We start from the raw sequence: 26,946 nt of genomic DNA on the forward strand, positions 1-26,946 counted from the left end.
TCACAGTCAATCTTATTGAGAAGGATCCATTGAATACTTACTGTGAAGGGTCTTTCTACTGTAGGTAAGGGGGACATCTCAGATGGGTGTCTTCTCCACCAATAGCAAGGAGGCAGGAAGTCGTCATTAATCTTTTGCCGTGTCACTTCCCGTTTGTAGGTCCAAGGTCAACTTTCTTCAGTATCCCTATGGCCAAGCAGTCTTAAACACAAGTATTCAACAGTGCACGGCTCAAACTTTAACTAATACATAAACAACTGAGGCTCAGAGGAATACCAAGAGTATTCAAACTCTATGTGTGTAACTATATACAAGGCATCGGGGAATCTTGGACCAGGCGGGGTCGAGATGTCCCCCTTACCTACAGTAGAAAGACCCTTCACAGTAAGTATTCAATGGATCCTTCTACTGTAGGTGGGGGACATCTCAGATGGGACCTCCCCAAGCAGTGTCCCCCAAGTAGGGAGGGGTCCACTATTCCCCAATGATATGCTCCAGCACCCGGCGGCCAAAGGCCGTCTCGGCCGATGCTATGGAGTCCATCTTGTAATGTCTGACGAATGAGGAAATTGAAGCCCAAGTGGCTGCCTTGCAGATTTGTTCTACTGAGGCCCTGTTGCGTAGTGCAGCGTTGGTTGCCGCGCTGCGAATCGAGTGCGTGGTAATGCCTGGTGGTATTGGCAGGGCCGCAGCCTTGTACGCTTCGATTATTGTAGCCTTCAACGTAGTGCTTATGGCTGCGGTTGACATAGACGCCCCCAAGTTAGGGGGGTTAATGTTTATGAACAGGCTCTCGGTTTTGCGGACGTGTTCTGTTCTGATAATGAATGCTTTTAGGGCCCTGCGAACGTCTAGTGTGTGCCAAGCCTTCTCTTTGGGGTGAGACAGGTTGGGCATAAAGTTCGGGACCACGATCTCCTGTTGTAGGTGGAATTTTGAGCATACTTTAGGGATGAACGTTGGATCCATCCGGAGGACCACTCTGTCCTTGTAGAAGGAGCATAGGTTTGCGTTAGTGGATAATGCCCGAAGTTCCGAGACTCTGCGTGCAGACATGATTGCGAGTAGGAATAGGGTCTTCATTCTTACCCAACGTAGAGGGATAGTTTGAATGGGTTCAAACGGATGTTTTGTTAGCGCTGTCAAGACAGCATGCAGACGCCAAGACGGAAATCTATGTAGGGTTGGTGGTTGGGACAGCTTAACTCCCCTCAGGAAGTTTGCCACATCCGGGTGGCCCGCTATGGTTGTGCCGTCTAATGATTGGCATACTGTAGATAAGGCCGATATTTGTCTTTTGAGCGTAGAGCATCGGAGTCCCTTGTCAAAACCCTGTTGGAGGAATTCTAAGATGTTTCCTATGGATGGGTTTTCTGGGTCAAGGTTTCGTCCCTGGCACCATTTGACAAATGTCCTCCGTGAGGCATTATATATATTGACCGTCGATCGCTTTCTTGCCGCCAATATAGTGTTAGTGACTTTAGTCGAGTAGCCCCGCAGTCTCAGTTGTCTCCGCTCACACTCCACGCGGTTAATCTGAGCCAGCCTGGGTTTGGGTGAGCTATAGGTCCTTGGGTTAGAAGGTCCTGGGTAAGTGGCAGCGTTATGGGTTGGCGTGTGGCCATCTCGAGGAGTGTGGAGTACCACGGTCTTCTGGGCCATTTTGGAGCTATGAGAATGACTCGGGCTTTTTCCTTTCGGATTTTTTGCAGCAAGCGCGGTATCATTGGGATTGGAGGAAATGCGTAGAGGATTTGTTGAGGCCAAGGGGCTGTGATGGCATCCACTTGTATCGCCCTCTGATGGTAGTATCTGGACATGAAGTCGGGCAGTTGTTTGTTTTGCACTGTGGCAAACAAGTCTATCTTGGGGTGCCCTAGCTGTTGGCGTAGCCATGTGTTACGTCTTGCCACCATATTGGAGGCCATGGTCCTAGCCACCATAGCGATGGCGTCGAGCGTGGCATCAGCTATAAAAGCGTTGGCAATGAGTACCCTCTCTAGGCCTTCCCTGATGGCGGTATTCTCTGCTGGGATCATGTCTAGGATCCTTTTGGTCCAGGCCATAGAGGCTCTGGCAACTGTGGAGGCGGGTGTGAGTGCCTTAATGGCTGCTGCCAGCCAATCATGAGATCTCCTTAATGCCGCCTCCGATCTCCTATCGAGGGGGTCCTTGATGTTGCTTTCCCCTTCTTTTGCTACCAGTGCTCCTGAGTGTAAGACAGCCACTGGGGCTTCCACTGAGGGAACCTTTAGCATAGTATGGAACTGCTGTGGTAACAGGTAGACTTTTTTGTATGCTGGAGGGAGCCCCTTCCTGCTGGTGGGGTTGAGCCACTCCCGCTGAATGCGCTTAGCAAAATATTCAGGGACTGGAAAAAACTTTTGTCCTTCTGAGTCTTGTGGAAACCACACCGTGTTTCCTTCGGGGAAGCCCTTAACAGGTTTTGTGGCACTTGAAGCTTTGTCAGGGTTGGGCGGTTCCTCTGCGTCTGCCTGGTCGTGGAGGTCCAAAGCAGAGACTGTTTTGTTGATTAGGAGTTGAATGTCCTCCTGTTTGAAGAACTGTGGGGATTGATCCGTTTTTTCTATGATAGGTTCCTCAGAGTCTGAGAACCTAGCACATTCCTCCTCCCCCTCCCCCTCTAAGTCCTCCTCTTCTTCCTCTTGGAGTGCAAGAGGATCTCTATATTGGGAAACCGCAGACGCCCCGGCAGAGCAAGTTAGGGCTCTGGTAGGTGACGTAGGAGCTTTGGCTGCTGCAGCCCGCTGTTCCCTGGCATCTAGGATTTTTTCGATTTGGGCCGTTAGCATTTGCGCGAACGCGTCAGGGGGAGCCCTTTGCCATAAGGCCAGGTCGTCTGGGGCAGCCTGATTTTGCGCGGGAGCGCCCGGCGGCTCCGTGTCGCTCTCTTCCCCGCTGCTACTCCGGGGCCCCGGTACCTGCATTAACTGTGTCGTCTGGTCCTCGATGCGTTCCGATGAAGGATTTGGCAGGGGGTCGACACAGCACTCCGAATCCCTACTGGGGTGGGAGGAACTGGTCTGGGAGCCGCCAAGCGTGGCCGCGCCCTGGTAAGGCGTCGAGCTCCCCAGCAGCTTTTTCTTGGATTTTTTGGGCGCCGGAGGTCCCTCCGCGCGCCCTGCTGCCTTGCCGGTGGCTTTTGCTGCGGCTGCCAGTCCGCTCTGGGAAGGGTCTGCGGCGTGTTTGCGCCCTCCTTTGGCCGCCCGAGTTCCTTCAGCCGTAGCCTTAGCGAACGCTTCGCGAGGGGGGGTGAATGAGCCCGACGCCATTTTGCGTCTGACGCTCCGACGGAGAAAAGGCGGGAAGCGGTCTCGCCTTCTTCCTCTCTCTCGGCGCTGTTTGTACGAGCCTGAGATCCTAGTAACAGTTATCCAGTCGGGGTCGCCTGGTTCTAAATCTAAGAGTGTGGTGACTAGCCTCTCACAGCACAAACACACACACACCGATTAGCTACCTCGGAGCCTCTCACAAACACAAGCACTCCCTGCTAGGCAGGAAAAAATACTGAAGAAAGTTGACCTCGGACCTACAAACAGGAAGTGACACGGCAAAAGATTAATGACGACTTCCTGCCTCCTTGCTATTGGTGGAGAAGACACCCATCTGAGATGTCCCCCACCTACAGTAGAAGGGCTTCAATACAAATTTTGACATGCTGTACATAATGATATTTCCTCAGGTTTTGCTACTTTCCATCGCTTTCTATGTAATTTTGTTTACTTAAACATTTTCTAAGACTTTCACATGCTTCAGCTTGTGAGACTAATTTTCAATCAGATAAACAACTCCCCAGACCAAAACGTGCTAAGCTATATAGTGAGAGGGGGAGGGGGGGGAGATGTTACCAAATTAGTCTACTCTGTTCCTTTTTAATTTGAGAAATTAGCAGGAACAGACCTTGCAATGCAAAAGGCTGGGCTGGGATCTCTCCATCTATGTTTTACAGAAGTCCTTCCCCTTAGAAATCCACATGAAACCAGAATTTAAGAAGGTTTTACAATTTTATTAAAGAGTCAAAAATAATAAAAATATGCACACAATTTAGTCATTCATTCATACATACATACACACACACACACACACACACACACACACACACACACACACAGAGAGAGAGAGAGAGAGAGTGTTTCAAGGAGCCTAGGATTTACAGAGAAGTGAAAGATAGATGGAATAGAAGAAGGCATTGAAGGAAGGGTGATATTTACCAATCTAGAAGAAGGTCCATGGAAACGAAATCCAGTGTTAGCACTGTTTTCCACGCAAAGGGCGGAACTAGAAGCAAAGGCAGCACAAAATCCAAAGGGCGAGCAGCTCTCATTTGCGAGGTCTAGTTAGCCCTTTGGAAGCAATAACAGGAACTACTTTCCAAAAATAAAGCAGAATTCTGTTCCCAGGCAGGAACGATGCTATGGAAGAAGGGATAAAACCTAGGACTGTCCAACTCTCGAGGAGATCAGGGCTGCACTGATGAAATTAATGCCACAGGCATTCCATGTCAGTGTGAGCCTGGATTGACATAATAGAGGAAATTGGGAAGGTTGGATGGTTCTTTAATAGTCAGACAGGAGGTTTAAGATTAAATCAGTGTTAAAAAGAAAATGGAATCAGATGAGCTGATTGAGTCAGGGTGTGCAGTATTTGCATATCCTTTGTGGGATCGAGGACAGGTGCACCTTTCCAAGGCTGTGCTTTGTCATCCAATTTCAAATGGCTGTACCTTCAGGGAAGACATTGTTCACTGCAATGCATACTTGATTGGGAAGGGGGAAGCATATTCAGGTAGACGGCTTTTAGCATCAAAGTCCAAGAATTAAGATGGCATTCATCTCAGTCTGAATTGTCTATGATACGAAGATATAACTGGTAGGCAGGGCCGGAGTGAGGAGGAACTGCACCCAGGGCATGCATGCACCCTGAGCCGCCGTCCCACCCTGCCCCTGAATGATGCCGCCCTGTCCCAGCTACACCCCTGCCTTAGTGCGCGCCCAGTACATTGCACACCACCACCCTGCCCCCTTGGCACTACACTACTGCTGGTACGGTACTTTAGAAACAGCATCACCACCACCCTATCTTGCTATGGATCTGCATGCTAACAGGGGGAGGGGAAAATACAAGGTTGTGGCATAATAATACAAATGAAGTAAATAAGTCACTTTACCCAGAAGCAGGATACCTCAAGCTAGCCTGAGCTTGTCACATTTCAGAAGCTAAGCAGGGTAGATCCTGGTTAATATTTGGATGAAGGAGACCAGCAAGGAATACCAGAGTTGGTACAAAGAAGCATGTTATGGCAAACAACCTCTTGAATGTTCTTGCCTTGAAACCCCCTCAGTGTTATCATACATCTGCTGGGACTTGATGGGAACAAAAAAGAAAAGTTATTAGTAAATAAAAGAGCAAACCTGATCAGAAGCCTCATTTTGGCAGTTTGCTTTTTCGGGTATCTGAAAGAAAACTAAAGAAAACTAACTTGTTACGAACTAACCTTTTGTGAAGAATGAAGACAGTTCTATTAACATTTTAATGGCCCTGGAATTCTGTATATTTTAAATATAATGGAGAACAAAAGTATTTGACTCATAAAAAAGGGTTTTAAAATTTGCAATACATTCCCAGTATAGCTATCAAGTTTTCATTAATATCTACTATTCAGTTTGTCCCTTTCATTTTTCAATGCAATGTTGCATTTTAATGAAAAAGAAATTATATTCTATAACTTTTTCAGCTTGCAAAAATGTTTCACCCTCTCAGTGATCTTATTGCTTCAGGACTTCTACTGGTAAATTATATTTATGCTTGCACCTCAACTCCAGTTTTTTTTAAAGTAAACCCTTTTCATGGATAATAAAATATTTAAAATTTATTTTTCTTGTAATTTAGATAATGCGGGAAAACTTGATACAACACTAATAATTTCAAAGGGAATTATTAAGCAGTCTTTTGCAACTGAGGAATTCCATATACTCCAACTGTCCTCGTTTATAGGCCCTGATTTTCTGATGCACCTGGTTTTATAAAAAATATTTTCCATGGGGATACTTTTAAAATGTCAGAATGCAGACCTATGTCATGTTTCAACCTTTTGCTCCAGATTAAATGTGCCATGTCACACATTGCAACTGGTGTTTCTCATTTTAAGCAATTACGTTTAATTAACATATTGTATGACAGTTAGTTGACCTAGTGCATATTTCACCACACAGCATACTCAGACACCTTTTGTTTTTAAACCATCAGACACACAATCTACTAGAAAGCATGCAGTTTTTTCAATATCGTAACTATGTTTGGGCAGGTCTACAGAAAATGTGTTACATCAAATGCCTTATTACAGAAGCCCATCCTGATGGGGGCGGGGGGAGGCATAATGTAAGTTCAGCTTTTTGATAGAAAACTAGCCATCTCATAATATCAAAGACTACTTCAGTCAGACTATAACCTTCAACCTCACTTCCAGTCTATCTAGATGAAAGTCAGAACATTGTCATAGCACAGAATAAGATCTAACGATTTAGGAACACAAACTGAAAGCATATAACTATCCCCTAACCTTCCCATTGAAATCAGGTATAAACATTCAATCCAGTTCTTAAACCAACTATGTTACAGTAAAAGTACTGAAGTATAAAAATGTACAATGGAATCCTCCCCTTTTTTGCTTCAAATGCAATCAAATCACAGTCTAGATCAGCACAAAACTACATTTATGGCCTATATCCTGCCCCTTCCCCTGACTTAAGTGCAACTGCTGCTGAACAGCAGTAAAAGCTATACATAATCCAGAGAAGCAACAACCCACAGAATAGTTGCTATTTAAAACATAAGCACCTAAAAGTTATTTATGTGGATGCCAGGCAACTTGAACAGGGATCTTTACTGGGGCACCACTGCAGAAAAGGCCCTATTTTTAGTAACTGTTTAGTACCTACCTGCCTCATTTCTAAAAGACATTCCCTGATATAAATATTAAACTACTTCTTATAAAAACAAATAATCCTTAAGATATCAAAGTCCTAGGTCGATTAAAGATGACATGTTTACTGCATGGTGAGGACAAATGTCCATCACAGCAAGATTTCTTGTATTTCTTCAAGCCCTGCTTTCACTTTTCATTCTCTCCACAGCAAGTGAGTTCACTTCTAGTATGATTTTAATTTGCCAGTAAGCACAGCTTTGCCCTGGACATCTTTCCTCTGCCCATACCCAGCCTTCTCCCTCTCTCCCACTGCCATCAACACCTTCCCACTCACCCTCCTTCCATGTTGCTGGCTCCCTCAAGTGAAAGAAAAGAAGCTGACTCATACGGGCTTAGCCAAAACACACCAACCTCTGCATTTTATTGATATATCAAGGTATCAATAGAGAGTGTTTGGAAATAACAAGCCTCTGTCCTCCAGCAGCAAGAAGGGGTGGGGGATAATATTGGCTATAGCACAATGTCCCCTTCTTTGGCAGCATGTGGTCCAGGGAATTGCTTTGTTCTTTCATTTGCGGGGGATTATTTTTGGAACAGTAATATTGATAAAAGTTCAGTTTAAAGACTAAGCCAGCAATCTTGGCTACCGAGTGTAATGGGATCTATAACTTTAAGAATAAGAATAATTGCCTTTAAGATTTGTGCCTTTAAGAATACGTTGATGAGCAGAGTTAAAAGAACCAGGTTGAGGGTATTCTCTGCAGAAAAACTGCATCCAGGAGGGAGTGCCTCCTCATGTGTAAACAGAGAAAGGTAAGGAGAGCTCACTGCAAGCTCACTTCACAGAGAAGAGTCCCCTAGTAAGCCGTCCAGGCATAATTGCCCAACAGTTTAAGGTCATAAAAGTCCATGCTACCATTTTGAACTGTACTTGTAAACTAATTGGCCAATTTATTGTCGAAGGCTTTCACGGCCGGAATCACTTGGGTGCTGTGTGGTTTCCGGGCTGTATGGCCGTGTTCTAGCAGCATTCTCTCCTGACGTTTCGCCTGCATCTGTGGCTGGAGATGCCAGCCACAGATGCGAGAAAGCGTCAGAGAAACCTGCTAGAACCCATTACAACTTCGAAACCACATCCAGTAACCAATTGACTTCCTTCTACATTAGAAAATATTATACATCCAGTTCCCATTGGGAATCTGGCTTCCAAATGCCAGTCCTAAAGGCAACCCCATGAAAATCCACTAATAACAAGGGCACCACAAGAGTTTCATCACCTAATTTGCCTGAGTGTGTATATGTCATAGCATAAGATACCTCACTTGAGACACTGTAAAACCATGCCTTAATTAAGCTAAAGTTTAGTATGACTGTCTGAATGCAAATCACTCCACTAACTACAGTTAGTTAGGGTCCATCAAACCAGAATCTGAAGTTGGTTTGCTAACCACAATTAATCTTAACTGAATGCGTTATTTGAAAAAACCATCTGAAGTCACAAAGGGAAAAGGAAATGTATTTGTCATGGCAAAACTGCAGCAATGTGATTATGAGATGATCCCAGTTTCAAAAGCTAACCAAAGCATCGTTTTGAATTGTGTCTGAACTGAATCTTAATACAGCAGCAATTCAAAAATGAAGCTTTGCATGAGGTCAAATCAGTTGCTTCTGTAGGCAGAAGGGTACTACTATTGGAGAAAATAAAGCAAATTTCATGCTCAGGATTCTGACTACATACAAAATTACCTCAACAGATAAATAGGGTGCCAGGACCACCCCAATTTTACTGGCAAAAGCCTCAAAAGGTACAATTAAAAGTACTTGAGTTCTGAAGTGCTACCTCTAAGAATGTAAACATTTAGAATTAAAAGCAATTTAACCTTTTAAAATATTTAGAAATAAGCAGCTACTTGTTTAATGTCATATTGAGTGAATTTAAATAACGACTCTTTTCTGGAAACCGCAAGGAAATGCCACAGTGGCTGGATAATGCAACTGACTAAAATCTAGAATTTTATAGTTATTTCAAAAGCACAATAAGCATGGGTAGTATGGGTGCTACTGAAATAAATGACCTGACATTTCTAAATATAGCGGATCTTTCAGAAACCTTTTCTCCCTATTCAGTGGATCACTGACAGTACCAAATTGCAAGTGGGTTCAGGCTCATGTGAACAGATAGAGTTTGCACAAGGAGAAGTTTCCTGATTTTCTATCCCCTCCCCAAAAAGCTGCTGGGCTGGGTGGCTATTTAAAAATAATACATTGTGTGGTATGGGGCCAGGGTGTCCACTGTGAATTTCTGTCTTTAGCATGCCACCAATGACTGCGGGCACTTTGTGGTTATTAAGTATTTCAAGGCTGCAAGGTTATGCACATCTATCCACACATAAGCACCACTGAGCTCACTGATGGTAACTTCTGAGTAACCACGGTTAGGATTTTGTCATAATTCTCCCAATGATTTCCATGGGATAGTTCTGTTTCCCTTTCAAGACAACAGGGATTTTAAAAAGCTTACCTTTGGATGGGTGGTACCTCCTATTATACCCCTATTATATTGTACAGACTATTTGTGTAATCCTGTGCAGATTTTCTCCTTTCTAAACATTTCATTAATTTCAGTGGCCATTAGACTGAAAGTAACAACAGAACTGTATATTATGTTAAAAATAATGATGTTAAAAATGTTTGATTTTTTAAAAAATGTAGAAATGTTTAAGTCCAAAGCTACAATAGATTTGTTAGGCTTTAAAGTGCCAAAGATCTCTCTGGCCTAATTCTCATAAACCTAGATCTGGATTGTACCACTTCCACAGACAGAGAGAGCCAGTGCGGTGTAGTGGTTAGAGAATACAACTAAGATCTTGGAGACCTAAATTCAAACCCCCATTCTGCCATGGAAACTTGCTGGGTGATTTTGGGCCTAAAGTAAATCAGTCAAATTAAACAAATAAACCCTTCGGCATGTTGAAAACTAAATGACTGAGAGAAAAGCTTCAGCTAGACTTTTCCCCAACATGCTAGTTTTTCTCTGTGTGATATACAAAGATCTCTGCACAGATGCTGGCACTGTGTTCTGCCCCTCAAAGGTCAAATAAATCTGGGGAGAGGGACGTGCTGAAAGAGTCTGGGAGAAACGATCTGGAAGCAGCAGCTGTGACAAAATGTGAAACACATAAATATACATTCACATTTTATTACTTGTTCCCTGTAGACCATAATATAATCAGGAACTCTGGATTTGTTTTTCAGAAGCTGTAAAATAGCACTATAAATAAAATTTATCATTGGCTTTGTCCGTTGAATTTCTACTCTCTGCATAACCCCTGAAAACCTATTTAAAGGGGGAAACCTGTGGTATAGTAGTACTTAATGTATCTGACTGGGAAGATCCTGGTTTTCTCTTTAATACAGGCTTAACAGAATCTTATTTACCTTTATGCCATAAAAGCTTTAATAACTTATTTCCATACATAAGCCACAAGGCATTTTTCTTTTTTCTTTTGTGTGTGTTCTAAAGTAATGGCTTTTGGCATGCATCCAAAAATTAAATAATGGAGGGTAATAGGATAGAGCAAGTTAACCAATTTAAATATTTGGGTGTAGTTATCCAAGCCTCAGAGTCAACCTCAGTGCATTCAACTTTTTGGCTCTACAGGCTGAAAGGTCTGTGTACTCCATCTTAAAAGCGTGTTTTGTCTGTGTTTTGTTCCAAGGCAGGTTTTTATGGGCCAGCAGCCTTAAAGTTGTATCAATCTAAAATCTTAGCTTAATTACTTTATGGTATCTATCTAGGGCCCTCTTGCCTTCTGCTTAGCTCCATTAGAAAGGTGCAGTTAGTCTAAATATCTCTGTGCCATCTTACAGGTTCCTTCCTGCGTATCTAATGTCTTAATTTGATTTGAGACAGGTTCCATGCAAATAGAGGCTAGGCTCTTTCATTTATCTGTTTACTAATGACTTATGAGAAAACTGAACCAAAGAGGCCTATTTCAGTTCTTTGCCCAAGAATCCCTTCAGCCTAAGCGGATTCTTGTTGTTAAGAATAACTTAGGGAGAGTGGGTCTCTTGCCTAGTGCTCATCTGGATGAATAGGCTTGGTCAAACTGAGGGTGGGAGATGTAGAGCAACAGTCACCGTGTTTTGTAGGTCTCCTATGAAATCTAGATATATTATGGGACCAGCTCCTTATTTTTCACAGTTTGACTTTACCTAGATGTTCAGCCCTTCCCTCAACTACATTTGAAGATTCCATATTCAGAGGGACTTTGCCCAAGAACAATGGGAGAGCTACAGACAATGGGACACATTTTTAATGTGCTTACTGTATTGGACTGAAGCATAAGATCTCCCCCCACCCCTTGCCCTTTCTTTACAAGCCAAACTTACTGGCTGCTTGAAAGAAGCATGTTTAGAAAAGTTATTATTAGTAAAATCAGTACATTTTGAGGCTAATTTTTACTCCATTAGGATCCTACTACCTCCACTCCACTAATCAGGCCATCATTATTGGTTAAGAGCAGATCTAAAATAGCCATTTCCCTTGTTGCTTCTTCCACCTTCTGGACCATGAAATTGTCTGCAAGGCATGTGAGAAATTGGTTGGACCTGATTGTCATGGAAGAGTTTGACTCCCAACAAATATCAAGATAATTGAAATCTCCATTACTACTACTTCTTTCTTTTCTGAAAGTTTGGTCATCTGTTCCAAGAATGCATCATCCATCTCTTCTTGACCTATTCACTCACTTCTTTCTATAACCTTTGGACTATCATCACTATCACTTGATGAACTCCTGTCTCCTTGAACACCGTCTCCTTCCCCCACATAACTCAGTTTAAAGCCCTTCTGATCAGGTTTGTTAGCCTCCTGGCAAAGATGTTTCTACCTACAGGCTTGAGATGCAACCCATCCCTTTCCAGCAGTCCCTCTTCATGCAACCACAGACCATGGTCCAGGAACCCAAATCATTCCTGATGGCACCACTTGCAAAACCAGTTGTTCACCTCCACTATTCTTCTTTCTCTCCCTGGGCCATGCCCTTCAACTGGGAGTATAAATAAAATGACAACTTGTACACCCAGATCCTTCAGCTTAATGTAAAGTTAACTGAGTTACCTTCTACCCAGCTATGGGGGAATTCCTTATGCCTGAGCACCTTCTGTGTAGTTTTTGCAAATGGACTATGTGTATCTTTCCCATTTAATCAGTAGCTCCATCCTGGCAAAGAACAAATTATGTGGGAGAAACTCATGTGATCAAGCTCTGTCCATATTCACCATTTCAAACTCTGTAGGAGAAGATAATGCCACTGGCAAGGATGCTAAGCCTCCAGGAGGGACCTGGGGATCTCCCTGAATACAGCTCAGACTATAGAGATCCAGTTCCTTTGGAGAAAATGGCTGTTTGGAGGATGGACTCCAAGGCACTGCATCCCACTGAGCTATCTGTCACCCCCATATTCCATCCCCAAACTTCCAGGCATTTCCCAACCTGGAGCTGGAAATCCCATCCCACTGCCTTCCTGCCATTGGCCAGGGGAGGACCAGGCAACCCTAGGTGCCAGTGTGGTGAGTTTCTTAAAAGTGAGATCTTCAACCAGTTCCAATGGGGAGGAAAAATGGGAGGTGTCTAAGAAAAACAGGATGGCCGTCTAAATAACTTTCAACTGAGCTAAGATTGAAAAAGGACATGTACAAGAAATGGAAAAGGGGGGAAATCACCAAAGAGGAATTCTAACAAATAACCAGGATGTGTAGGGAGGAAGTCAGAAAAGCTAAAGCTCACAATGAGCTGAGGCTTGCTAGAAAGGTTAAAAAAAACAAAAAAGGCTTTTCTGGTTATGTCCGTAGAAAAAGGAAGAAAAAAATAGGATAAAATCACTGCATGGAGAAGATGGCAAAATGCTAACAGGGGATGAAGAAAGGGAAGAACTATTCAACACCTTCTTCGCCTCAGTCTTTTCCCAAAAAGGAAACAATGCTCATCCAGGGAAACATGAAACAGAAGATACAGTAGGAGAAATTCAGCACAGAATAAATAAAGAGTCAGTGCAGGAACACCTGGCTACTTTAAACTAATTCAAATCTCCATGCCGTGATGAACTACATTCCAGGGTATTAAACCATGGTGGGATCCAAAAAAATTTAGTAACAGGTTCCCATGGTGGTGGGATTCAAACTGTGGTGTAGTGCCAATGGGGCTGGGCGGGGCACGATGGGGGCATGGCCGGGCATTCTGGGGGTGGGGCATTCCTGGGCGGGGCTGTGGCAACGACACAGCTGCTGCGCCAGTCCTTGGGCGGGAAACGAATGCACCCAGGCGCAGGCTGCCATGCACGCCAGTGCACCTCCTGCTAGACTGCTTCAAGTTCTGCGTGCTACTGCTGAGAGGAGGGGAGTAACTAAGGCAAAAATCACATGGCAAAATCACCAATTAGTAACCCCCTCTTGGCACACACAAATAATTAGTAACCTACTCTTGGGAACCTGTGAGAACCTGCTGGATCCCACCTCTGGTATTAAAAGAACTGGCAGAAGTAATCTCACAACCACTTGCTATAATCTTTGAGAACTCCTGGAGAACAAGAGAAGTCCCAGTGGACTGGAGGAGGGCTAATGTTATCCCCATCTTCAAAAAGGAAAAAAAGGATTAATAATTACTTTCCAGTCATCAATACCAGGGAAGATTCTGGACCAGAATATTAAGCAGACAGTCTGACAACACTTAGAAGTGAATACTGTGATCACAAAAAGTCAGCATGGATTTCTGAAAAACAAGTCATGCCAGACTAATCTAATATCTTTTTTTGATAGAGTGACAAGCTTGGTAGATGAAGGGAATGCTGTGGACATAGCATACCTTGATTTTAGTACAGTTTTTAACAAGGTGCCCCATAATATTCTTTCAAGTAAGCTAGTGAAATGTGGACTAGACAATGCTACTATTAGATGGGTTTCTAATTGGTTGACTGACCAAACTCAAAGGGTGCTCCTCAATGGCTCATCTTCATCCTGTAGACAAGTGACAAATGGGGTGCCACAGGGTTCTGTCCTGGGCCCAGTGCTATTCAATATTTTTATCAATGACTTGGATAATGGAATAATCAAATTTGCAGATGATACCAAAATAGGAGGGGTATCTAATACCCCAGAGCACAGAGTCAGAATTCAAAATGACCTGGACTGATTAGAGAGCTGTGTCAAAACAAAACAAAAAATGAATTCCAACAGAGATAAATGTAAGATACTACACTTGGGTAGAAAGAATGAAATGCACAGATATAGGATGGGTGACAAGAAGGAGGAGGAGGAGGAGGTGGAGTTTGGATTTATATCCCCCTTTCTCTCCTGTAAAGAGTCAAAGTGGTTTACAATATCCTTTCCCTTCCCCCCCAACAACAAACACCCTGTGAGGTGGGTGGGGCTGAGAGAGCTCCAAAAAAACTGTGACTAGCCCAAGGTCACTCAGCTGGCATGTGTTGGAGTGCACAAGCTAATCTGGTTCACCAGAAAAGCCTCCATAGCTCAAGTGGCAGAGCAGGGAATCAAACCCAGTTCTCCAGATTAGAGTGCACCTGCTCTTAACCACTATACCACACTGGTACTATACAGGAGTATAGTGTCTAGATCGAGGGATGTAAATGTACCTCTATTCTGGATTATTAGACCGCACCTGGAATACTGTGTACAGTTCTGGGCACCGCAATTCAAGAAGGATATTGACAAGGTGGAATGTGTTCAGAGGAGTGCAACCAAAATGGTAAAAGATCTGGAATTCATGCCCTATGGCCTATGAGGAGAGACTTAGGGAGCTGGGTATGTTTAGTTTGGTGAAGATAAGGTTAAGAGGTGACATGATAGCCATGTTTAGATATTTTAAGGGATGTCAAGTTGGTGAGGGAGCAAGCTTGTTGTCTGCTGCTTCAGAGACTAGGACCAGGAGTAATTGATTCAAGGTGAAGGAAAAGAGATTCCAACTAAACATCAGGAAAAACTTCCTGACAGTAAGGGCTGCTCGACAGTAAAATGCACTATCTCAGAGTGTGGTGGAGTCTCCTTCTTTGGAGATTTTTAAACAGAGGGTGGATGGCCATCTGTCTGGAGTGTTTCTGCATTGCAGGGGGTTGGACTTGATGGCCCTTGGGGTCTCTTCCAACTCTATGATTCTATGAATCTGTGATTTACATTTTCAGTGAATAAAAATTAGTTTCTATTTTAATTATGTTATATTGTGGAGAAACTGTATGTCATGCTTATTTTTAGTGTTCTTATTTTGGAATATGTTTCAATATTTGACAAAAGGAAAGAAATCATGAATAGCACTACAGTATTTGTGCATAGTCTTTAGTTCAGCTGTCTCAGTATTTCACGGGGAAGAGGGGGATCACCATTATAAAGCAAGATGTTCATATAGACATGCATTTCCTGTTCTGTTCTGTAAACAGCTTCACCTAAAAAAAGACCTATTTTGCTCATTCTTGAAACTGAAAAAGGGCGTCCAGCACTATGTCTTAACCGAGAATAAACATGCTTCTTAACAGGCTCCATGCAGACAGAGGCTAAGATCGTTCATTTATCTGTTTACCAATGACTTACGAGAAAACTGAACCAAAGAGGTCTATTTCAGTTCTTTGCCCAAGAATCCCTTCAACCTAAGTGGATTCTTGTTGTTAGGAATAACTTAGAGAGAGTGGGTCTCTTGCCTAGTGCTTGTTTGGAGCTAGACGAGCAACAGGCTTAATTAAACAGAGGGTGGGGGAGATGTACAGCGACAGTCACTGTGTTTTTTAGACCTCACCTGGAATACTGTGTACAGTTCTGGGCACCGCAATTTCCTATGAAATCTAGATATATTATGGGACTAGTTCCTTATTTTTCACAATTTGAGAAGCAATTTGGGGGTCTGGAGCAGGAAGGAGGTAGTAAGAATTACCCCTACCCTTCCATTGGTGGGAAATTTAGTTTGTACATAGAACTGATGGTTGAAGTTTGGCATAAGAACACACTTCCTAGACTTCCTGGCATCCATGGTAATAGTAGAAAGAATCATCAATCACAGTCAACTTATAGGGATCCCATAAGGTTTTCAAGACAAGACACATTCAGAGGCAGCGTGCCATTGCCTCTGTGTAACAAACCTGGCCTTCCTCGGTAGGTGCCCATGCAAGTACTAACCAGGGGCAACCCTAATTAGCTTCAGAAATCTGACAAGATTTATCCAATTCAGGGAATCTAACATTCACAGCAAAACAAATATTCAAATCTGTTCATCAGCCTGTTTTCCAGCTCAACAGTTCCCCATTCTAACAGGATAAGAGAGAAAAAATATTGTTCCACCTTACCAGAAGTCCCAAGTAAGAATAACCCATGTAGAGTAGACTGCATATAGTCAGGATTTCATAGAAATAAAATGGACAGCAAAGATCACAGGGCTAAAATGAGTACTAGATACAAAATGGGATCAGTAAGGGTATTTCAAGATATAGAGCTCAACATTAGGTTAAAATGAATATTCTATTAAAAGGCATGGTTATGTAGCTTTTCACAAGGAAAATTTTATGGCCCAGATGGGGACCATTTGGTTAATGAACAAATCAAGGAAATGTCTGTAATATAGAAAATAGTTAAATCTTCAATCCTCATGTATCCACCAAGTCTGAAAAAAGGCAAAGCATGAAACTATGAACAAGTCTTGTTTTCAAGGACGTAGGTAAGGGGGATCCCCAGGTTCAAAACCCCCCATTACATGTCCGAAGCTCCGCCCCCTGTTTGTGGTTTTTTGTATTTGTTAGTGTTTTCTATTTTTTGGCCTGCAGGGGACGCAGCTTTAGGCTAGCAGCACCAAAATTTCAGGGATTTTTTAGGAGACTCTCCTGATAATACCACCCTGATTAGGTAGGGTTTGGTTCAGGGGGCCCAAAGGGGATGCCACCATCCCCCATTGTTTCCAATGTCAGCTAATAGGAGATGGGGCTACACCTTTGAGGGTCCATAATTTTGGACCCCCTGAACCAAACTTCACCAAATCTGGGTGAGATTCACCAAATCAGGAGAGTTTCCTAAAGATACCCTGAAAGTTCAGTGCTGCTAGCTTAACAATTGCACCCCTGACAGCAGGCACCCCCTAAATTTCCCAGATTCTCCTTTTAAATCCACCCCCTTTGGCGCAGATTTAAAGGGAGAATGTGAGGTCCCCAGTTTAAATATTGAAAGTGATGCTGTTTTGGGGTGGATTATCCCCCACCCTGAAACAGCATCACTTTCAATGTTGTTTTGACTGGGGACCCCAGATTGTCCCTTTAAGATGGATTTAAAAGGAGAATCTGGGCTCCCTGGTTTAAAAACCATTGAAAGTGATGCTGTTTGGGGGTGGATTCCAGTATCACAGCGGCCGCCCATGAGGAGGGGCACAAAACTCAGATTATGCACCAGGCTCCATTTTCCCTAGCTACGTCTCTGCCCGGAGGGGAGGGCAGAAGGGACTGCTGGCTGTTGGTTGGGAGCCCAGCAGGTGGAGGAGAGTGGGGTAGGGGAGTCTGCCATCCCTGGCCTCAGAGAGCTGCTTTTATAAGCACTGAGGCCAGGGGCGGGGCTTGTGGAAGCGTGGCCACACTCCCAGGGTTGGGGAGCGTGGCCCTGCCCCCTGAACCCACCCCATAAAAAATCTATACCTACACCACTGTTTGTTTTATTTAGACAACCAAAGATAGACAACCAGGAACACCAGCACAGCCACACTCAACAGAAATACAGAGTGGACAGAGTCAAAAGGCCTGAAGGATAACTTTCACCACTTTTATCAAATGAAGGCTATCCTGGGAAGAGCAGCTTGGCACAATTTTCCTTCCTACATTACTTTTCCCTTGTGTTTTTCTCTTGCCTTTTCAGAACATGCCTGATTGGGCTGAGGGATGTGTGTGTGTCTCTTTACTGGTATAAACACTTTGAGAGAAGTTTGTCAGAAAAGTAAAAGATAACGTTAAGACTAGAATCTAAATATTGCCACATACTGGGGAATGTAACTGAAAAGGACTGGAAAATTGGCAGAACCAATTGCACAAAGTAAATTCACTGGCTAGTTAAAGTGTAACATCCAGGATCAACCAGATGAACAATAATGGTGCTATTTTAAAGCTGGAAGCAACTGCATGATACATATTCGCTGTGAGCATTATAGGGAGTATTATAGCAGTTGGGAAACTTTAGCCTTTACTCAAAGCTACTTAAACCACAGGAGACAACAGAAATATTTGTTGCTTTACCTAGAGATATTTAACTGGCAAGTTCCAGATTTCCCACTCTTTGTTCTCTTAGGGTACACAAACCTCCAGAATCCCATTTTAATCAACACTTTCTTAATCCTGGCTGGACAATATCCATTTCAAATGCAATTTTAACATTCTTTTGACAAAATTGTTTTTTTCTTAATCCAGTGCTGATCTCTGGACATTAGGTTTATTATTGATCAGAGGCTGTGAAAAAAAAATCAATATTCTAACAGAACCAGCAAGTTTGCAAAGCTACAGGCAAAAGACAACTTGCTAATCACACTAAAAGCCAATACAGGCTGAAGTCAGCACAGCCAAATAAACAAACAAAAAAGTGAGATTAAACCACAGAGGAATGATACGATGTGCAAGAGAGAAATAGCATTTCTAAAAGAAAAGTAGAATACACTAGATACTTAAGTAACCAGGATTAGCAAACGTTGAAAGAAAGAGGAAATTTACTCTTAATAGTCTGACCCTAATCCTGGAGCTTTAATGCCGATTACTGTACATATAGGATTTAAAATGAAGTAAATAAAGTATGCATATGCTGATGAATAACCCTACCAAAGATTAATCCCATCTGGCAGAGATCTTCTCTGTACAAGAGTTGAGAAAGATTAAGAAGATGCACCACTACTTTCCCTACACATAGTGAAAGGCATGATCTTGTTAGGTCTTTTTGACAACCTGGAACAGCCGAAGTAACTGAAGAATGAGTAAAAGTGTGCAAATCAGAACAGTGAAACAAAGTTTCACATACAAGTCACCTGTGAAAGCTGTGAAAAGAAATTGGTTTAGAAATGTCTCCATACATATACACTTCATCACTATGTTTCCTCCTCAGTTTCTAAAACTTATAGTCAGTTTTCCAATTAAAAGGATCTTGTATACTATGGGGATATCCACGTATGGACTTGCTCCCCTGTCCTGTTGTAGCCCACTCCCCTCCCTCCCAGTTCTGCTGTCGGGTCAGCAGCTTTTCAGGAACAGGCAAAGTGAAAGTGCACAAGAGGAAGAAATTGGAAGAAATCACTACTTTCTCCTTCCACAGCTGGAAGCATGTCATGATCGAATACACATCATTAATGTTTTTAACATTTCATACCAAAACAAAAAACAAAACATCTCCACATATTGTCACATTTAGAATGTTTTAGGACCCTCATTCCCTGGAAGCAGTACCCACAAACTGTGTACAAATTACAAAAGTAGAACAAATGAAAATTCCCAGTGGGGCATATTCAATTATTAATTAACAATGAACCCAAAATAAAAATGCAGTGAAGCATAAGTGTTCTGGTTAACCCTGATTCAGATATAGGTGTGCATTTAAAAAGACAGGCAGCCTCATTCAAAAGCCCTGGCAGCAGGATGAGGTACTGCAATGACAGCATGTGGAGGCAAGCAAAAAACGCCGCAGATCAAGAGCTAGGGCTACAGCATAACTACCACAAACCCAGGAAGGAAGCAAGCTAATTTTGGCTCCACCCCTGGGTCTGCCCCCACCATGCCTCCACTGTGTCAATGTGGTAGTATGGAAGTCCTGCAATGGCGCTGGGTGCTGTGTGGCAGCAGCCACCCACCAGCATTTCTGTCCCTCTGTGAGGGCAAGTATCCTGGGGAGGGCAAATCTGCTGGCATTGAGAGTACACCATTTCCACAGTGCAATTTGCCATTCCTCCCAGTCTGGATTGGGCTGCTAAACTTTCTATAGCAGATCATTTAATTCCTGGCAAGAAGCATATCCCAACAACTTTTCTGGGGGTCATTATGGGTATAATATAACAGTGATACCATTAGAGAATCTTTCCTTCCATTTTATCTTTTTTTACATTGTATCTTTAACATCAACAACAACAAAAAATCAAATCCATTACTGCTACACAGATAATTAAAAGGAGAGCAATTGCATGAGTCCACAAAAATATTTTGCCCAAAGACAAGCAGGTCATAAGCAAGGGGCCCATTCTAAATGGAAACTACCAATAAACCCAGCTTCCCACATTTATAGGATTTTTAAAATCATCACCCAACAATGGTTAATGGTCCCACCTGAAAAAGGGTGCATATTTTTTACTATCTTATACTTTCAAACGCCAAAGTTATCTATACTTGAATATATTTTTAATTAATTAAAACCTGTTTATTCTTACTACTTTTGAAAACAAATATATTTAAAATATTAATTACAAGTTCATTATACATATGAGCATCTGCTGGTTCTCAATCAATACACCCTATTTTTGAAATATATTTTTTACTTCTGTGAAGTTTGGACATTCTAGCCATTCTTTAACAGTCTCAACACCTGGGCCTCAGCACACAGTATCCATTGATATGGCTTAGAAGTAGGGTTACCAACCTCCAGATGGTGGGTGGAAATCTCCCAGAACCACCACTGGTCTCTAGCCGACAGAGATGAGTTCTCCCTGGCAAAAACAGCTGCTTCTGAAGTTGGTCTCTGTAGCATTATACCCTATTGAATCCCTCACTTTCACAAATCCATCCTCCCCAGGCTCCACCCTCAAAATCTCCAGGAATTTATTAACCCAAGCCTACTTAGAAGGATTGTAATCTACACAACGTTACTGTGTTACTCCTATTTTTCCTACCCTGTCCAAGGCTGTTCCATCCTGGAACTCTAGACACCCTTTTTGGCATGCTTCAGTGAAAAGTTCAGCCAGCTCTGTTTCTGGTGTGCAGAAACATTCTCCATTATCATTTTGGAGCAAAGACCAGCAAATGTTTCCCTGTATTCTTGGCTATATCTGTGACAGTAGGCTCAACATAGGGCCTTTCTGCACAAGTCACCTAAAATGTTTGCAAAATGTTTTTGATTCCCCACCCTTTACCAGAATGTTTGCCTGCACAGCCTTGAAACAATTCAAGGCTGATGTGAGGTTCTCCCCCCTTTGGGGGGAGTTATTTGTAGAATCAATGTTTCACTGTTTCAATGTTTCCTTGCTATGATTATCTGTAGCTATTGGTGTTCGATAATTCAATGTTTTAACCCCTTAAAAAGATTTTTTTGGAAAAAAAAACCCTGCTGCCAGAGAAATGACAAAAATAAAGAGGCAAGGGGGGATGGAGTGAGGTCAGAAATGACAAAAATAAAGAGCCGAGGGGGAACAGAGTGAAGCTGGGAATGCGATAAAATGATGCCGAGGAGGAAGTTCAGGAATGGCGGAGAGGTGTGGAAAATGGCAGCAGGAAAGGGAAAATGTTTTAAATATGCCAGCACAGCAAGGGAAGATGTCTTGAAAATGTTTCAAACCAAAGAATCGTTTTAAAAGGCAGTTCAGATAAAACATTTCCAAGCTGGAAATAAAATGTTTTTGGAACAAAAGGGGGGAAACTCCATGGAAGAAACATTTTACTTCCCACCTGAAAATGTTTTAAAAGGTTTGTGCGGAAAGGACCACAGATACAACAGAGTTAACTGCATTAGAATAAAGCTTCATAATACTGGGATGCTAACCAGCAAAGCCTCTGAGGGGAAAGGGCATAGTATGTTTTGAAAGAAAGGATGCTTGTTTCTTGATCCCCACAATGATTTTCAATTGGTTGGCTGTATGTCTACAACAGCTTCTAGTACCCAGACTATTCAAGACCTTTTAGAATTACCTTCAGCCAATATGCTTTTTTTTTTTCAAAACAGAGAAACAAAAAAACACATCCCCAGTCCCTTGCATAGCGTGCAGCATTTATTTCGCCACAGGAGAAAAATGCAAAGTGGCCTTAAACTACGGAACATAAGATTAGCTTTATGGGTAACAAACAGGATGTGCAAAAATGTACATGTTTGTCTTGTAGTCAATGCAAATAGCCTTCAATGTAAATAGCCTTCAAAAAATAGCACAGATATAGAAATAGCATCTGTGTAGATATACAATTATCTTCTGAGGCAAGCACACATTTACATGTTTTACTCTGTGGAATACTTTGTTTCAATGACATAGAATCTCATTCAATAAAATAACCTAACTATAAATCTTATCAAAGAATACTACAAACAGGATAAGTTCGTTAAATTTGCTGATGCACCAAAGCAGGAAAGAATTGTATGAAATGTAAATATGGCAGGAAAAGAACACCAGAACTCTGAAAGGAAGAACATTTGACTGCAATAAATTAGAAGGGCTACATTACACTCAGTGAAGCAGCAATGACTTGGTTTTGAATAAACCTACCAGCCAGTCCATGTACGGGGCATTTATTACACGCAGCCTCAGACCATATCAGCTCCTATGATAAAGCTCCTATGATTATATTCATGTGGAAGAAAAATTTCTCTTAGATCTAAACCTGTAAATACCAATCAGCACACCCATAAAATTTATTCTGGAGAATTTTGTCAGTTTTTCTTTCTTTTTAAAAATAATATTTTATTAATTTTCTCAGATATAATTCAAGAACAGAAAAGAAAAGAAAATATAAAGAAAAAATAAAATACTCATAAATTATATACACACACACACATATACTAACACAATGGATCTTAAAATCATAACACTGATATCATTCAGAGAGAATATTGCATAGTTTCAACATTCGTTACCTTCTAATCTTCAGTTCCAAAACAGCAATAAGTACCTAGTAAGCAGCTACTTATATCTTAATCAATAACAAATTAATATTCTTACTATTGTTATTATTCTTGCATAATCGATTCAGCCTCAAATAAGAAATACAGTTCCCATTTCTTATCAAACTCTTGTTTTGACCATCTGTTTAAAAGAGACTCTCCAGAACCTCAGGAAGAAAAAGCGTTTCTCTCCATTTGCTACACAAGATCCTTTAACTGGAATTCGTAGGGAACCTGGGACCTTCTGTGCATGCATTATTACTGATGCATCGTTCCTTCCCTAAATTGTTATAGCCAACTTTTTAAAAAGAGTATATGTTATTCTTCCTGTTAGGTGACTAATTCAAACAATGGTTGTGTATTTCATCCTTAAAGAAAGGAAAGTGGCCCTGAAAGAATTAAATTGGCAGCTTTAAGTCTTGTCATGTGTTTTATAGTATATGAACTGGAGAGCTTTACAAAAATTATTGAAGTGTCCAGTTTGTTTAGTTTTTTCTCTTCAAGATCTGTCAGTGAAATGATCACTCTCTGCCTCAGTAAAGTGAAGGTTGAGCATATGATCACAGTGGGCATAAAATCAGGCCCAGGGAGACAGCAGGAAAAGATTTCTTAGCTGAAAAGAAAAAACATAGATGTAATACAAAACACCAAAATTCCTAGGCTGTATTATGTACGTTCTCATGCCACCAAATGCTGATAGTAGAAAACAATGGCTGTCTGGGAAGTCTAGATGATGAGAATAAAGTGATTAAAACAAAAATCTTCTCTTGGCCTGCCCTTGTTCATAGATCTGTTTGTTTACATTTAATGGGAAAGGCAAAAAAAAAACATTATGGTTGAAATACTGCTATTACAGAGTATCATTTTCTTGAGTGTTGATTTGCAGTATAACCCATCTAGATACTCCTCTACTTAGGTGAGGCATTCATTAATCAGGAAGATCACCAACTCTTTTTGAATACCAGTGGAGGCCTCCTACAGTTCAATGTAGAAGAGAGCTGACTGTATAAAGACTGGTTGCCTTGCAGAACTCACTAACACAAGATGTCACAATGGCCACTTAATCTGGTTAAATGCAGGGAATTAGAGAAATTCATGGAGAAAAGGACTTGGCCATGCTAGATGTGATTTTTGATGTGCTTTGCTTAAAAAAACATATTTTTTATTTTTTTATTTATTATTGCATTTTTATACCGCCCTCCCCCGGTATATCCCATCCCATCTATGAACAGAGTACAGAAATAATCTTATTACATGGGATGGGGTTGAACTTTACAGTTGGATGGTAGTAAATTTTACTTGACTTTGAACTTTGGACCCCTGAACCAAACTTCACCAAATGTGGGCGGTATCTTCAGGAATGTTTCTGGATGATACCCTGAAATTTTGGTACTGCTAACTTTAAAAATGTGAATCCCCAGACCCTCCCCCCCCCCAATTCCCCATTGGCTGTAATGGAGCCACTTCAGAGCACAGAATCTCCCAGCTCTTCAGCAGGTACTATGGTGGGAAGAATTAATTATTTTTCCCCATCACATACTTCAATGGGGCTTGCTGTTATGCCTAGCTGGCTCTGTGCTGGAGATTTTATTGGGGGCTCTGGGGGAGGGGGGTCTTGCTTTGGGCAGGGGCACCTATTTCCCACAGGGCTGCTGATGTGTCTCCTAAAAGGAACCAGCCAACTATGCTGAAGTTTGGATGACTGAGCATTCATTCTGTGGGCATGAGGTCTACCTTCAATTGGATTCCCACAGCATTTGCCTCTCCCATGCACATTTCAGCAAAGTTGGCTGCTGGTTCCATTCAGGAAACTCACCAACAGCCCTGCAGGACATTTGGTGCCCCTACCCAGAGCAATACCCCCAGCAGAGCCCCTCCCATTGAAATCTTTACCACAGAGACAGCTAGGCATAACAGCAAGCCTCACCCCATTCCACACGTCCCACTGCTTTTTGCACCACTATAATGTGATGGTGTTTGGGGGTGACTTAGTGTAGAATCATGAGGATTCATGAGAATCCATGCTTTTTAAGCAGGTTTTGTACCGCTGTGGTGCCATGGAGTGTGGTATGCATGATTGTTGTGTTCAGACAAGTGGTCAGGGGCATGAGCTGTGATGTGTTGGTGATTTTGGGGTGACTTAGTGCAAAAATCAGGAGGATCTGTGCTTTTTAACCACATTTTTGTGCCATTGCGGTGTCACAGAGCATGGGATGCATGACTGTTGTGTTCAGACATGTGGCCAGTAGCATTAGATGTGATGGTGATTTTGGGGTGACAGTGCAAAAATCAGGAGGATCCCTGAGGATCTGTGCTTTTTACCACATTTTTGTGCCACTGTGGCACAATGGAGCATGGGTTGCGTGATTGTTGTGGGAGTGGCAAGCAGGGGCAGTGGGAGAGGAAGGTGTGGGGGTGGCAGGGACACTGGGAGAGGAAGGTGGAGGACAGCAAGCAGGGGCAGTGGGAGAGGAAGGTGTGGGGGTGCAAGAAGGGGCAGTGGGAGAGGATGGTGTGGGGGTGCAAGAAAGGGCAGTAGGAGAGGATGGTGTGGGGGTGCAAGGAGGGGCAGTGGGAGAGGAAGGTGGGGGGTGGCAATCCAGGGAAGGAAAAGGAGGTGGAAGGGGAGGGAAAGCAGCATTAAAAGCAGTGTTTGCCTAAATTCAGCATGGATTGGGGGAGATTTAGAGGAAGAGCTCCTTTTAAATCCCCCCCAATCCACACCGAATTTAGCCAAACAAAACAACAATGTGAATGCCTGAATAGTGTTTTGGATTCAGGCATTCAAATGGATACTGATTCGGCTCAGGTTTGGGCCACTTGAATTCAGCCCAAATCTGAGCCAAATCGCCCAAATTGGGCCCAATTCAGCTGTTTTGGCCATTTGGCTGTTTGGCGATTTAAAATTATCTGCGATAAAATACAATGAATGAAATGACAGTGGTAACAAGAAAGGACAGAGGAGAAATATAGAACAGTATTTTAATTCTTTTTCCCTTTACTAAAAGGTTGATTGCAACATATCTAATTTGATTAAAATACTGGTCTATGTATATCTACATGTAACGAATAATTATATTTTAATAGAGAGAAGTACATTAACCTGGAAATCCTTATAGGAGAGAATATACATATAATCATGAAAAAAGTTGCAGACTTGTATTAACTTCTTTTCCTCCTCAAAGTTGGTTACTTGAAAATCAAATCTTTCTAAACATCTTTGAATTTACAAGTCTGAATTTTCATTGTAAAGTATTGTTCATACTATATCAAATTCACTGCTACGTAGTTCAACAGCATAGCAAAAAGAGCAATTCAGACAGTAAAGAGGATGCTCAAGAAACCTGATCAGGACAACGTGAGAAAATGTAGTATATTGGATTACAGAGCTCGTTCTGTAATCCAATATGCTGGATTGTAGCATACTGAATTACAGACCTATGCCTATGCCTGCAAAATTTTCAACTCGGGAGGCATTGGAGAACCAGACTGCCCATCTCTGCAGCACTGTTATGCTGCAATTAGTTCAAAACCAGATACAGGTATAGGACATCAGTCATTTTGAGATCATTGCTACAGATGCTGCACAGCATTACGGCTGTTTTATAATGCACCTCCAGCATTTTCTGGCATAATTTTACAAAATATGTAGCTATAAGCATTGGAGTTATGTCATGTAAATTTGTGAAGAATGAAGGAAACTAATTAAAGCATTTGTCCTAAGATTTCTAGTTATTCAATGTCACACTGGGAGTGCAATCCAATTGCGGGGTGGGCGCAGTGGTGGCTGGAGGCAGCATAATGTTGCGCCACCTCCAAAGGAGCTTTGGGAGGTTCAGAAGAGAGGGAAAACAAAAAACCCTCCTGCCACCTGAATTGTCCCATCGGCTACACAGGCATGTGTGCATGTGTGTGTGTCTGCGTGATGTTCCTGAACTGGAACACTGGTGGAAGCAGACTAACATTAGCTCCATCCCCAGAAATGGCCCAGCCCGTCTCCCATGCCAGCATCCAGTTGGATCTCACCACCATGGAGCTAAGGAACGGCCAGCCACCAGCACCTCTGCCCCCTCTGCCAGCAGGAGTGCCCCTTGTGCCAGCAGAGGGGGTAAACACATTGGCATGGCCTTCCATGGCTC

The 26,946-nt window shown here is 42.4% G+C and overlaps 1 protein-coding gene across 7 annotated transcripts in view; it reads right to left on the reverse strand.

The window, feature by feature from the left end:
• MCTP1 (multiple C2 and transmembrane domain containing 1) overlaps positions 1-26,946 on the reverse strand; it is a 261,364-nt gene that overhangs the window by 198,036 nt on the left and 36,382 nt on the right. The window contains exon 1 of one of the 7 annotated variants that reach the window (XM_048503526.1): positions 4,233-4,266. The exons of the other annotated variants lie outside the window; for them this stretch is intronic. The gene's annotated coding sequence lies outside the window, so the exon portion shown is untranslated. Of the gene's footprint in view, positions 1-4,232; positions 4,267-26,946 lie in introns of those variants that run through there. 7 annotated transcript variants of the gene reach the window in all.

This window comes from Sphaerodactylus townsendi, linkage group LG07 (genome assembly GCF_021028975.2).
Source record: "Sphaerodactylus townsendi isolate TG3544 linkage group LG07, MPM_Stown_v2.3, whole genome shotgun sequence".
NCBI lineage: Eukaryota > Metazoa > Chordata > Lepidosauria > Squamata > Sphaerodactylidae > Sphaerodactylus > Sphaerodactylus townsendi.